Raw genomic sequence first — 15,763 nt, forward strand, 5'->3', positions numbered from 1 at the left:
AAAAAATCAAATATATACAGCTGGTAACATTTCGATTAACGAAACAAATACATAAAGCTGAGGACCAGAAAAAAAGAATAAAAAACAACATTTTCGTTCCAATATTGTGATCATGGCCAAGTGGTATACAATTCTAAACCAAATCATAAATATATATAATGGATATGGTGAAGGATTTTCATCATGCCGACATGGTTTAATAGAGGGTTTATGAAACTAGATTCCTTTTTTTTTGTTGTAAAGCAATTAAACAAAGGCCTCATCCAGCAAATCTACAGAAAAAAATGTCATTATGTCATATTATATTAAAATGTTATGCACGCGTAATTATTTGCTGGCTTACTTTTAAGATTTAAATTTGTTGCAAATAGGTTCCGGTTTTGATATCGTAAAACAAAAAGCCAAAGGTTGCTGTAAAAATGTCACAATGACATACTATATCGATGGACGCTTAATTACTTGCTGGCTAACTCATTAGTTTCTCATTTGTTGCATATTTTAGATTGTCATTTAAATCTTCGATCTTTTTATTTCTGGCAAACAATACGAAATGGTCAATAGCAGGACAATTCAGATACACACACACACACACACACACACACAAAAAACCAAAAAAACAAAAAACAAAAACAGAAACAAAAACAAAAAAACAAAACAAACAATACAAAATCTACGTACACAATGAAGCGAACATAAAACGTATTAATTGAATATCAATAAAATTGTCAAACATACCTTTGTACTTTTAAAATATGTAAAATTAATTGTCAATAAAACTATGATAGAACTTTGTAAGTTCGTTCAGTAATACTCAACAATACAAGATTTCCGGGTTGTGTGTGCTAATAGCAGGTGAAAACGATGTTATCATGTTGTCACCTGGAAAACCGAATTCAGCTTTCGAAGCGTACCATCCATTGATCCGAACATTGCCGGTTTTCCCTACCATTGAATAGGTGATGAATGGGTAAAAAATAGGTATGAAAGGGAACTATTCTGTCACAACCGTTTAGTGGATTGTCCTTGCGACAAGCTGTACATATTGTGCTGTTCTTGAGGACTTTACAGTCAAATCTTGACCAATACAAAATTGCTTCTTCTATATGTATATACTTTTGATATTATAAGCTAAGGGTTCTCATGTTTATTTTTCTTAAATTCAGTATTACCGGAAAATTGTTCTTATACAATATATCAGAAATGAGACTTAAAGATTGAATTGCATGTAGATGATTTTATCGATGTCAGATGACAATAATAATGACCTAAATTTTAATTCTTCTAAAATATGTTCAGATTGTAATGATAACAACAATGGAGAGACGTTTCGTGCAAATAAGGACGGGATTAAAATGTTGATTGAGGTTCATTCTTTATCAATTAAAGCGACCGACAACTGTATAAAATTTGATGAGTTGATTTAACATGGCATTTATATGTCGTGGTATGCCTTTTTGAAACTTGTTTAAATCGAAGAATTAATTGATGGTTAGTTATGCTACGAAGACAAACTATTAACATATATAGAATTCAACCAGATCCGGCTTTGTCTACTTATGTTGCATTTCATATATACTTTATATTTCAATTTACTTATTTTGGTGTATATTCAAGGATAACTTAGAATTACGAACGGCTATATTACCAAAATCTGGGGTTTTTATGTACCCCTAAAGGCACCAATTCAACTTTTAGAGAGTCAATGTTAATAGCGGTACCTGCAAATCAAGTTGATTTGAAAGGGAACAACAACTTAGAAAAAAAAAACAAAAACAAAAAATGTCAATTTTTTTGGGCAACCTAATGAGACAATAGTATAGAAATGTATATAAGACAAGGTTTCTCATTTCTAAGATCAATAGTTGTTTAGTTGTATGAAATAGTAGTCGATGGAATAGTAAAGTTTAATTACAATAAATAGACACGATACATAGAAGTAAAGTATAATTACAACCATATAAATTTACAAAATAAGTATATTCAGGTAAACAAAGTGTCTAATTGTTCTTGGTAGTACTAAATTACTGATACAAAACGGTTTTTCATCTCTAGTTTTGGTATAATATACACCAGACCGATATCTTAATGCCGGATAACCCATGTAGCTCCATCCTCTGTAACCACAAGATCTACATATAGCACTGCCTTCCTTAATTTGGTCTGATTGACACGGAAATGAAGTAAATACACACGGACTCTTAATAGATTCCACAAATATACCAAAAGCTCTTGAATGACTACATACATCTACAATAAAAATGAAACAGTGAATTGGATTTCCCGTACAGAAAAATCATACTATAAAAGAAATTCCAAAATTTTCTTTACTTTTTTTATTAAAACTGTTTATTTGGAAAAATATGACAAACAGTTCTATAATGAACTTTTTCTGTTTAGGATTTTATTACATATGATATTTTAAACCTTTGATCAAAAGATGATGCAGGCGGACGTTTGCAAATTTAATGTTAGTTCATTAATTTGGAGATTTTTTAATACGGTTAATGCTTTCAAAATTCTTTTAAATACATCAACTTGATTTCATAGCACTTCAAAATGAGAGTCCGGTGCTCAATATTTACATTAATGAATAACATTGGATATATGTTCTGAAGATTAAATTAAGAAATAAAATCAAGAGAGTAATTAGATAAACAAATTGGATAATGCATATGCATACTTTTTATAGATCCATGAGCAACCTGGCTGCCAAAAGCCACCATTTACATAAAAATCGACACCGCCAATCGGTGTTGAAAAACCATGTACTAAAAGAATGAAGGTTGAAAATAATTATACTTAATCGATATTGTAGATTGTATAAAAGTATTTGTAGAATGTAACGCATTAGTATATACAAGTTTTATCGCTTTGATTAACACAGATAATACTCAATTGTCCTTTGTGAAAACATCTTACGTGTCATAGCACAGATTAATAAATATGACTACAGCTAAAATAAAATTGCAGACTTTTCCCAAAGACAAAACACAGGATACCATTTCAACATAAAACAAAAGTAATCTCTATCTAGAAAAGCAAAACAAAAACGGAAACTAAATAGGTAAATATTTCGAAAGCCAACAAATTTCTCGCCCTAAAATAAAATCAAATGAAAATTTGTATGCTGCTTTTGATGATTCATTTTCAGAAAGCAACTAAAGAAAATAATTAAATATACCATAGTACTATGAGATATAATGATTTTGATATGGTATTTCCCGTGAATATTCCGTGGTGGTATGAGACATAATGATTTTAATTGGGTATTTCCCGTTAATTTACAAATACCTACCGTAGTATTATGAAATATAATGATTTTAATTGTGTCTTCACGTGAATTTACGATTTCCGATTTAAACTCTACATACCGTTAACTGTGTGTATAACGTCAACAAAGGAAGGATCATCAGGACTCAATGTGACTACGTGATCAAATTCTTCAAACCCGTAACTAGCTGGATCGAGACCTTTAGAAAAAAAGTATAATATTTTTTTGAAATGCTTAAGATATGACCGACCACTTTACCGTCCAATTTTAGTGTATCACTCCAATATACCTGTTACTCTCTCAATGCCTTTAATTTTCTATCCAATATATCCAGATAAATGCGCTCCTAAGCTTGCACCTATCAGGTGGATCGACGACGCCTTCATCTTGTAGATATCTAACAACCTTTCTAGATATTTGGAAACAATAGCTGCAACCATTCTGGTATTGGCAACTGCTTGAAAATAGTTGCACTCATCTGCTCCATTTTCCCAATTTACAACGAACATATTGCTGTCTTCCTGTATATAAAACAATGCATATGGTACGAGGACACAATTAATTTCGTAGTGTATTTCAACAGACACATCTTGACATATAAAAAAAATCCACCTCTTCAAACTCATTCAAAATTCACCAATATGGAAACATGTATAAAAGCCGATTTCTATAAGAGTGCCAGAACAATTCACCATCAGATTTTATTTTTAGCAACTTTGCTTCGGAGACCCCTAGACATGAAAAGTGACCACTGCCAAATGTCCTAAATTTTGATCTTCTTTCATAGGACCAAATCACACCTTCCACATAAAATTACAGAATGAAAAAAAAACCTTGTAAATTTGATCCTTGCTCTACATTTCTGCAATTAATACTAAGCAATAAAGTTTATGACAGCAAAGAAAAAAAATCAGGAAGAAACACACTAAAAAAAAAGAACTATATTCGTATACAACGAATAGTCAAAGGGAATTAATTGTGATCTCGTACCATATGCAATGTAATGCTTAGGATTCATTTTTATACAAAAAATAGAGATATAGCTCTCTAACTGTCATCTTTGTATCCGTCAATTTTATTTCATAGTTACAAAAGTAATTGTACTTCTCTGTGCGTTGAGTATCCTTTGATTGTAAAGAACGTTATTGCATGAATGCAAAGTATTAGTGTCATTTTGGTTAACTCATGAATAACATATGAACTTGTGAGAATTGAGTCTTGTCTGTTTTAGGAGAATATTTCGGTTTTTTTTTACTTTTCTTTTTCATTTCATGTTTTTTTCAAATAGTTAATTATTGCAACATTTGTGCCCTGTAACCTCGTGACAGAGATATATCATGTTTTTTTAAGGGCACAGTTATCAATTCTATCGTTCATAATGTGTACTCTTCGCACAGGATATAATGAGAAAAAAAATTAATCGACTTTAACAAAACATCATCGCTTCAATCATATAATTTGTATGATGAATATTTCTTTAAGTTTAAGAAATCTAATAGTAGTAATGGTGCGGTGATTTTTATGTAAAATTGATGAGGGAGAATTAAAATCATGTATCGACATTAAATATTAATAAATTATTTTTTTATCAAGACCAGTCTTACCTTCTTTAACAACTCACGAGTCATCTCTCGCACCCATTGAACTGATTCACTTCCTAGAATAATTAAGGTGATTTTTTTTGTTTTTGTCAAAATGCTTTTCACTTGTGTATTTCTTCCAATCAATCATCGAATCACCTTGTCGAGTATGAAATTCCAAGCTAAAATTTAGCTTTTTTGGATTTTGTGGTAGGTATCAATTAGAATTTTTAAGTGAAGCTTTTTCTAGAAAAGCAACCATAAACGTCATCGCATGTTTGAATTGGCCACAACCATGGTATACCAAAACCTGCATTACAAAAGACAAGAACATAAAGTGTGAGGATAGATTTTCAAATATATAACACAACAAATTTTACAAAATACATCGAGAATTCATACAAAATGATTAATTTACAAACAGACACAGCTTTATAGATTAAACAAACATTTTCTGCAGACTAATGAATAGTTTTAACACGAAATCTTGAATGAAAGGAAATATTTTCTCTCGACATTACGGAAAATTTATTTAAAATAATTAAAATAAATAATAGTGTGGGGGAAAAATTCAAAATGGATCATACAAAATAAAATCCTTCAAAACTTATCCTCAAAAGACAAGATATAATTGTGTGGCAAAATTACCGACAACAATGCTACATTAATAGAATAATATGAACAGACATGAAGCAAACGTTTAAAAAAGCAAACACAACTGCGAAATTCTTCGGAAAAAGACAAGAATCAATTTCATTTCTACAGATAAATCTTTAACGAAAAGAAAAAAAATATAAGTTTTTTGCATGAGCTGAATAATGATTTAATTTAAAGAGTTTACGATTCTTATTTAAGAGAATAATTTTCCTCTTGATGTTCGAGTACAACACTGTAATTTAATTCTATCGTATAATAACAGACATTTCTTTCCAGCAATGTAACGAATAAATAATATAAAATTGCATGAATCATTTTTTACAGGAACAATTGCCCATCGTAACTTTTGTCCAAAATAACAAGGTATATAAATAAGGACAATATTAGGGGAAAAAAGAAACACTTTATTGACATCACTCAAGGACGTTAATATTACAAAAAACGGTTTTTCTGTAGATAAAACAATTACTGGTCACCAATTAAAATACTTAAATATACTGAGGTAGTCATTTCTAATGCACAAGCTCCCATTTTGTCCGAAATAAACGCTGACAATTGAATTCTATGTCGATGTTACCTTTTTTTATCCAGGGTCGACACTACGTAAAGGACAAAGGTTATTCTTCTTACGTCAAGAACATCAAAGTGCATGAGAATAATTTACGACAACATAATACGACAGTTTGGATTTTTGAAGTGTATTTATACGTATTGTCTTAAAAATAATCGCTGATATAAACGTTTTGATGCTTATAACAAGTTAAAAGCATTGCTTGTTTAGTGCTATTTTATAATAGATAAAAACTTCATTTTTACACCTATTTCACTTAATGTTGTTTATTCTTATTTAAATCTAGTAAGGATAACGGAAGCCTTTAAATCAAAGTTATGAATCATTATTTTTGCGCCTAAATATTTGTTATTAAAATTTTTATTTTTTAATTTTTTATATAAACTTATTCAAAAAACCTAAATATTGTATTTAGTAATCTAATAACAGACCCATTATAATCTTGGATGAAACTTACAGTTTGTATTGACAACTTTTTCAGCATTAAGTTGAAAACAAATGAAGGCTAGTTCAAGGTCAAGACTTTGATCGGGCTAAGACCCTTCATATTATATCTATCAACTCATTGTTCACTTACGTAAAAAATGTTTAAAGAGAAATTAACATAAAACAATATCAACAAGATGTTTCCCCCTACTTCGTACTAAGAATACTCATTCATTTCAGTCATATCAGGAAAAGGGAGACTTCATGCAGAAGCAGTACACCAAATATCTAAGTATCCATTGGAATAGAAGCTAAGAAAACTGTTACAAAATGTCCATTATGCAGCCTCAAAAAACAACGAAGTCAATTAGTAAACCGGAAGTAGATATGCGAAGAAACCAGAAAAGGGGAGACAAGTTACACTCATCATGAGAAACAAATATTAGCAAATATCAAAGCATTCCCTCCAGTTGAAGCGGAAAAAAAATATGTTACGAAAACTTCCATTATGCACAACCTAAAAACTATTAAGTATTGGTAAACAGGAATTAGATGAGCGACGAATATGAATATGGGAGACATGCACGGTACAAGTCATCACTGGAAAGCAATATACCAAATATCTAAGCATTCTTTTCAGTAGAAGCTGTAACGAAACAAGTGCAACGGACGGACTGCATTGGTATATATTTTATCATCATATAGGTTCCATCGTATTATTTAAAACCAAAGCTGAAAAAAAACTTCGCGTCCTGGCATAAATGAAGTTAATGGCTAATGTAATTTGTCTTAAAAAAGACTATGAAAATAAAAAAAAACTTTTGAAACTGATCTTTATGTGAGAAATGTATAGGCAATTGTACAATCATTTAATTATACAAGTGTACACTAGCATTTATTATTGCATCAACACGATGTGAACTATTACAAGAGGGTTAAGGGAAATGATTCATCATACTTTTGACACATATCCTTGCAAGAAAAAAAAATGTATTAGTTATGTGTGCTCTAATTCTTAGAAACCGTAGTGAGACAACTTTGTAACTAAACAAAAAACAAAGCACATCCTTCCCTAAACATTTTAACACAAAAACAAAACAATAGAAAGGAAAAAAATAATCATAAAGCAAAAGCACAGAAAAATTGAAAAACAAACTTGATTGTAAATTTGATCGACAGCAACTGGGAAGTCCGAAATCAATTAAGTACTCTTTCTCGTAACAAGTTTCTCATCATAGATGCGTAAATGGAAAATCTACCAGAATGGGTGGGTGCTTAGTACTACTTGAAATATGCGTTTGTTGATATGAATAGGGAATTATTTGCAGTTGATAGCTAATGTAATTTGTCTTATATCGAAAATAATTCTATGAACATAGAAAAAAAAACATTTTCTAATGTGAAAATAAAATAAAAACCTTTATTTACCACCTTTCATACTGTTTTGATTATGTGAATTGTTTACTTTTGCCGCAAACATGGCAACACAGAAATTTGACTTAAATTGGGTATAAAAACACCCGAAATGGTCACATTAAATCCAATGAAACACGAACGAGTATCTTTCCTAATGATTCTGAATAATATCTTAGACTATCATTTTGAGAATTGTAAACAATGCCATTTTCGTTGTGCTTTCTTAATATTTGAAATATTTCTCAATATTTACAGTAACATTTATTCGAAAAGACCGAAATACTTCCGACAGTAACATGAAACCTGACGTCCATTGAAAACTCACCGACGTACACAGGCAAATATTTTTCACGTAAAATTCATGTTAATCAACCTTCACATGAAATTAATGTGAATTTCACATGATATTAACATGATTTTCATGTGAAATTCACTAAACACGAATTTCATGTGAACATTTCGAGTGAATTTCACGTGAAGGCTCTATTCACCCGAATTTCACATGAACTCTGTCACTTTAGTTTATTAGCTCAATTCAGATGAAAATCATGTGAAATTCTTGTGAAAATCATGTGAAATAATTTTGCCTGTGTAAACATTAGCCAGAAAAGCCTGACAAAGCTCAATCATCGAAATACATTCACACTGACGGAAGTAATACCATTTAATAACTCAACAAATTCATGATAACTCTGTTCCATGTTGTGAAACATAAAACATTTATATTTTCTTTTATCCGTTACATATGACGTCAATTTTGGAACCGAAATCAAATATGTGATATCGATCTTTAATTTGAACTCTCTTGTGTTAGTGATTCATTGCTCGTGATCACTTTACAAGCCATAAGGTAGACTGAAAATGATGATACATATATAATGATAGTTTCTTTTTGATTGTGATACCGACAATATCATTTGGTATATCTCGACGATCGCCTGAGCGGGACTAAGAGATATTTCGCATAATATTGTTAGTATCAAAATCGAAAGTAACTAGTATTTTTTTTTATCGGTAATCCGATTTTGGCATTTTTATTTAAACATACATTAGTTTTTGAATTACTTTTGTCGCCAGAAAAAAAGTAGTAAAAAGTAATTATAATAATTCACAAGAACAAGACCACGCCACTAATTGATCCTTGCACGCTTACAGCATGTCAATCATGTTTGTTTTACCTGATATTTTTGTGATAGATGTGCGAGATGCAAAAACTATCAGGCACAAACATCCGAGGAAAAATGACAAATTACCGATAAACGACAGAAATATGATTGTTATAAATGCTAGACGCCAGTTGATGGTACGGTCAAATTACGGTCATTTATATTAGTAAATTAATTCGCTAATGAATTATATTAAAAGCATATTGGAATATGATTAATACAAAATGCAGAGTTAAAAGACATAGTGCACTGAACACAAAGAAAACACAGAATCACATTTCTTATTGCCCTATTTATAATTTGCTATTCTTCAAAAGCATTATGATTGCCCTTATTGAGTTCATAATTGAATATGCACATTCTCTTGAAAGGATGTTTAAGCACAAGTTTTATTTTTCAATAAATTGTCCTTCTTTTGTGTTGCCAAATATGAATATTTACAGTTTACTTTTTCTCGGAAATCCACAATATTTCCCCCCTCAGATATCACTATCAATTCATTGATCAGTCTGTCGTAGGTCAGGTCTATTGGACTGCTGATTTGTTAATCAAAAACAGATTGGCTTGGTGTTTCAACAGCATCTAGTTCTAAAATAGAATTTCAAACCTGCTTTGTTATAAATATGTGTCCGTCACTTTCTTTGCCAAAGCAACTGTTGCCAAGAGTAATGAAGGGAACCTAGATTCTAGCAGAAATGATAACAATGCAATCCATTGACAAAAACCAGACATAAAAAACAGACACGCACAACAACAACAAAAAAAAATAACCAATTAATGAAAATTCGGTTTTTTAGTTTAACTATTCTTAATTTAAATACTCCCTTGAAGTACAGACTTGGTGGACTTGAGTTTAAGTGAATCATTGCAATATTTACTCCAATTGTTTCAAACGCTTCATGTGACTTTCACAGTTAAGTGTACGTGTTTGTAAGAATCAGTAAAATAAATGTAAAAAAAAAAAACATGCATGTCAAAACCCCAGCGATAGGAAAATATGATTTCACTCAAGGGTGTTTCTTTCATTTGAAGACCATTATCTGATCTCTGCATCACTGGATTTGCTCAGATTTTTTTAGTAGAATGTTAGAAAAATGGGGTTTTGACAGTGTTATCTGCCCTTTGCAATGCGCATTTCCGGTCCATTTCAATGAAATTATAACTCAATGCACCAACTTGATATGGAAAATCTTGTTTTTTTTCCTTGACTATGATGGTGCAATTAGTGAAATTACACTATCAATTTTTTTTTCTTTCGGATTAGTATTCGGTTATTTTGTTGTTACCCTGATATGTGGTTGTGTTTTTAATTCGACAAGTATGACCAATTAGCAAAGCATTGGGTGCCTGGAAAACTTGGAAGTATTCATACCTCCGAAGGCATCCTGTATTTTTTGTATTTCTTTTTGTTTTCCGCTGGATCGTCTGATTTTTTGCTCCGTATTTCAATGAAATAGGGAAAAGCATTTATTTCAGAAATTTATATAAAACAAAAGGTGGGGGGTTATCGAGACTGGGTAAAGTGATGTCAAAAAGCTTGAATTAGTTTAAACGAGTTTTTGGGGAAGTTGCGGAAAATGTATCATCCATACTGTGAAGTTCACTTTTGAAAAAAAAAACAAAACAAAACAAAAAACAAAAAAAAAACCTTGCAGCAAAATGTGATACGTCAAGATTTTCTTGATATTAAAAAAATCTAAAAGTACCAATTCATAGCATACCAACATTATAAAACTCACATTTTGGGCATTCAAAACGAAGACAAAGTAGTATCAAACATTTCTGCTCAATTTGAACATTTACTGTTTCGTTTTGGGGTTTGGAATGTTATATTATCGTGAAAAGGGGGATTTTCAGAATTACAGATTTTCATATACATTTCATTCTTTGCTGTCAATTCTTAAGAATATAATTGGTGAACCAAGCGAATATTATACAGCACATTTCTATAATATCTTAGCTTTCAAATGAGTCAATGTAATAAAAATGTATAAACATGAACTATTTCAAGTCCATTTAGGTAAAACTTGAAAATAATTTTTGTTCTTTTTCACCTATAATAGATCATTTTATCATATTCTATGCTTTAAACAAGCTTTACACAAACGCATTATACATCGTTGTTGCTCCAGAAAATATTATACCCCTAGGTACATATTTGTAATACTTGGTAGAGATTCCTCATTATTTGTATAAAAAAAAACATCACAAAAATCTTTCAAGTATACCGAAGAAGAGGTATTGAAAATGCAGGAATTCTTTATCGACAACATATTTATCCATTGTGGTGGACGGGTTGTTCAACAAACTGTCGGCATTTCAATGTGAACAAATTATGCTCCTCTACTCGCTGATCTATTCCGTCACTTTATAACTGGTCTGATTCAAAGGACAAATCCGCGCTTAGCCAGATCTTTGATCTCAGTTTCCGCTGTATAGATAAGTCTTTATCGTTAAACAATCATAGTTTTGGGATTTTCGTACATCGCAAATACCCAAGGAACTTGAGATAAATGATATTACAAACATTTTGAAATCAGCCTTATATTTTGGCTTACACTTAGTGATTGATGGAAAAAGAAAAGTATTGTTTTGTTTGGGAATTTTTTTTTCAAGTCTTCCTATCAGTAGACAAACGTTTGGTTTTAAAATATGTTTATCAAAAGCAATTAAGAATTCCCTGTAATGTACAACAGCCAATAGTTTTGAATGATTGGGTGAAAAAAAGATATAATTTCCATGAAGATCTTATGTGGTACATCGGTATTTTTAACCAGAACGAGGTATGTAAAACATTATCACCTTTTGCTTCTTTGAAACCACAATGACTATCTTAAATGAAAACCAGCACATGAAATCATGTTGAAATTGTGATATTAAAAACGAAAATACAATTCACTAGTAAATTGGCTCCTAATCTAGTACATTAGATTTTCCCCATGTTTTTTTTTAATTCATTGCCGACCTTTGTATCATTTATGCAAAGAAATATATAACAGACAATAAGTTTACAACATAAATATCTTCATTAAGGTGTATCACTCTTTCGGTAAATTGCTTTAAAGTAGTTCAAACATTCATTAACTGCGCTTATTTAAATACTAAGACGCTATTAAATTGTTTTAGTGTGTTAATAAAAAAGAAATGCAACATGTTTGGAAGCCAACATATTTTTATTTTTGATATTTGGTGTAAAATTTTATATCTAACAGAAATACTAATGTGTTTTTCATATAACCCCCATTTAGGAGATAAAAAATATATAAAATGTACTGAAAAATTAAAAACTAAAGGAGATCCCTTGTAGATGATACTTAAATATAATAGACACTGTTGGCTTTCCACTTTGGATTATCTCCTGAGCAGACAGACTGGATTGAATGGTTTTTCAATTCAGCATATATACTATAAAGCAACTTAAGTATCAGTCTTTATAAAAATCAGACAGAAAGTGATTCATGCATGTCACAAACCCATCAAATTCAGTTTTATTTTTTGTTCAGAAACAGTTACCGATCAAATAACCAGTTTTAGTTTTTCATTTGGATGTTGCCCTTTAGAGTTAAAAATCATATAGATTTTGCATGAAATTTATAATTTGCAAGAGTTATTGTTCTTGATTTGGTTTCATTTGGTTGATTTAAGTAGGAGATAAATGTATGATTGTCTAAAGAGTGCAGAGATGAATGCGAAATGATTATCGTGATGAGAATGTCTAGCTTATGTAGACTGAAAAAGCATTGTTTGGGGGGATTTTCTACACCATGAATCACTTTACCATTGGTAGTGTCTGAATTTTATGTGGACTGGTACTTAATAACAAAAATAAAAATGTATATAACGTATTAGAGAATTTGTATGATTCCTACAATGACTAATACTTAAATACAAACAAAAGTTTTAAAAAGAAAAATAAATCGTCTTCATCAACGTTATTGCTTATCATAGATCAATAAACCATTCAAATCTTTCTATATCACGTGAAGTGAAAATTCGCTATGCCAACGCTTTTATGCCTCTGTCATACTCACTTTTATAGCGGGCACAAAGTGAGCACAAAATCACCAATTTCAGGAAGGGTGCACACACTTACGCTATTTTCTCCGCTGTTTCCATGGCTGTTCAAGAATCTAATCCGCCTTTGACAGTTTGTGCCAGTTTATTGTGCACTTGTGTACGACACACGTTATTCGTTAAATACTCCCGCCATCCGGTGATAACTTAAATTACCAAAATTTGATCATATTATGAATATAAGTGAAAAATTAAACATAAATCATTAATATTGAAGAATGTTGCACTTTACGATGTTTGCTTCTGTAGTTAATGCACATGCCTTCGCATTATTTTGAGTAAGTACATTTCACCTGAAAGAACTTCAAAGATGCAAAATTAACAGTGTTCACGCCTTGTTGCAAAGTTCACATCCTGGGCATAAAAGCTGAGGAATGGTACGTGGTAAATAAAGAAAATATTGTTTTACATTCAGTCAGAGATAATATTTTATCTGATGCAACAGCGTCAGTGTCTACTGGTCGACATTCATGTCGGTAGGTTTTTCATGGACGTCATGCTACGTTCGGAAGCATTTTGGCCCTATCGAGGAAGAGTTGCAGTGATTATTGAGAAATACTTCAAACTGTAAGAAAACTACTTGGACTCTTTCATTTGTCAATTGTTTGATCTAATTATTACATTCTAAAAAAATCAAATAGTTCCAAGATATGTTCCATTACACATTAAAGGTAAAGTAATAAACCGGATATTTTAATCCTTTTCATACATACATCACATTGTAATGAATTTGGCAATTTTATTTTAATCTGTTAAATACCACATAATTTTAAGAAGTTGATATTCTTGGTAAAATTACATTCGTTCATTTCAATATAAAACATCATTAAAATCGATATACATGAATTTCCTTTACAGATAAATGACATTTTTAATTTTGAAATATATTGAAAAGGGAAAACACTGCATATCGTTACCATTGTCAAAATAATAGTCAATAGTTTTATTTAGAAATGATTAAAAAAAGTGCATGACATATTTGTCAATAAATTAATTAAAAAAATCCCTTATTTTTATCGTTGTAACGTGATACTGAATGGGATCATTTCAGATACTTTTATATCCGAGAAAATTTGGGTATCTTGCTTTAAGGTTCACGTCATATCTTTACAGCAAAATAAGTATTTTTGCTTTACATTTATTTAATATGATCCTAAAGGAAATTGAACAGACGCATATGGTAAACCATCTAGTTGGTATTCCATTGACGCACCGAGGATGGGAAACTTTAAAAGTCACGTGGTAGGGTACATAAATGACGAAGGACTTCCTGGCTGTTATCGGTCAAATTTCAAAGATGTTTTTTAATTATTATTATAATTTGTTTTCGCATTTGCTTTGTTATTATTATTATTATTATTATTATTATTATTATTAACTTTATATTCATTTTGTGTGTTGTATTGAAATGATGTTGAAATTTTGCTTTTTTTCAGTTGGATTAAAAAGTTGTTTTACTGAGGTTACCCAGAATTAGTGTACACTTTTCTAATGCAATTATTGTGTCATGCAAATGTGTCAAACACTCGTATGTATCATTTCCGTAAACATAATTGTAATGGTCTATATGATATACATGAAAATAATTAAAAGTGTACACTTGTGTGATCAAATAACGGTACAATTGACATGTAAACCTTAAACATTAGTTTCAACCTTTTTCTTCTTTTTTATGTTAATAGTCTTGTAAAATGTGATTCATTATTTGGAGACTATATATTTTTTGTTTAATGTTTTGTTTAAAATGTTATATTTAACAGAAATAAACATGTGTCTTTTCATATAAAACCATACATAGGAGATAATTAAAGATAAGGTAAAAAATACTGAAATACAATAGAAACTGTTGAGTTTTCATTGTGAAGTATGCCTTTAGAAAATTACAATTGGAATGAATGATTATACATCTCACCATATAGACCCATAACACAAGTTAATAACAAAAATAAAAATGTGTAGCCGTTTTGGTGGGTATCACATATTACATAATTTGCGTGATTCTTACAAAGACTGTTTCTTAACACGAAGCATTTGATTAAGTAAGATTGTATCGCATTATTATTGTTTAACGGTAATTTTCCTTTTAGCATTATTGGTTAAAAAGTCAAAGGCATAACCTCTTTTATTATTGTCTATTATTGGTTTTGAGACTAAAAGCAAAGTCAAGTTGCTGTAATAGTCTTAATTAATAACGAACCATGAACTATTAGTCTGAAATAAACTCACAAACATGCTGATACATTAGAAATTCTGTACCGCGTACCACTTCATAATGAGCAAATTGATTGACAGATGACATATTTGTGTTTCTTTTGATTGCATGTTGTAACAGATGATATAGATCAGCGTTATTTACAAAAAAAAAAAAGATTTAATATAACCCTCCTTTGGAAAAAGCAAGGAACCCATCATATATTTTTAAGGAGATATTTCTCTCTTTTATTGGCACATTATATAACATTGTTTCTAGAATGTTAGCTTCGTTAAAATATCATATCATATATGTTTAAAGCAAATCTAACTCAGACATAGATGCTGTGAACATTTTTGGAATGGATCATCAGTTTTTATACCATTGATGATTTGTTAAACGACAACAAAG

This window comes from Perna viridis, chromosome 1, assembly GCF_037379345.1.
Source record: "Perna viridis isolate PV_CMFRI_1.1 ecotype Kerala chromosome 1, ASM3737934v1, whole genome shotgun sequence".
Lineage (NCBI taxonomy): Eukaryota > Metazoa > Mollusca > Bivalvia > Mytilida > Mytilidae > Perna > Perna viridis.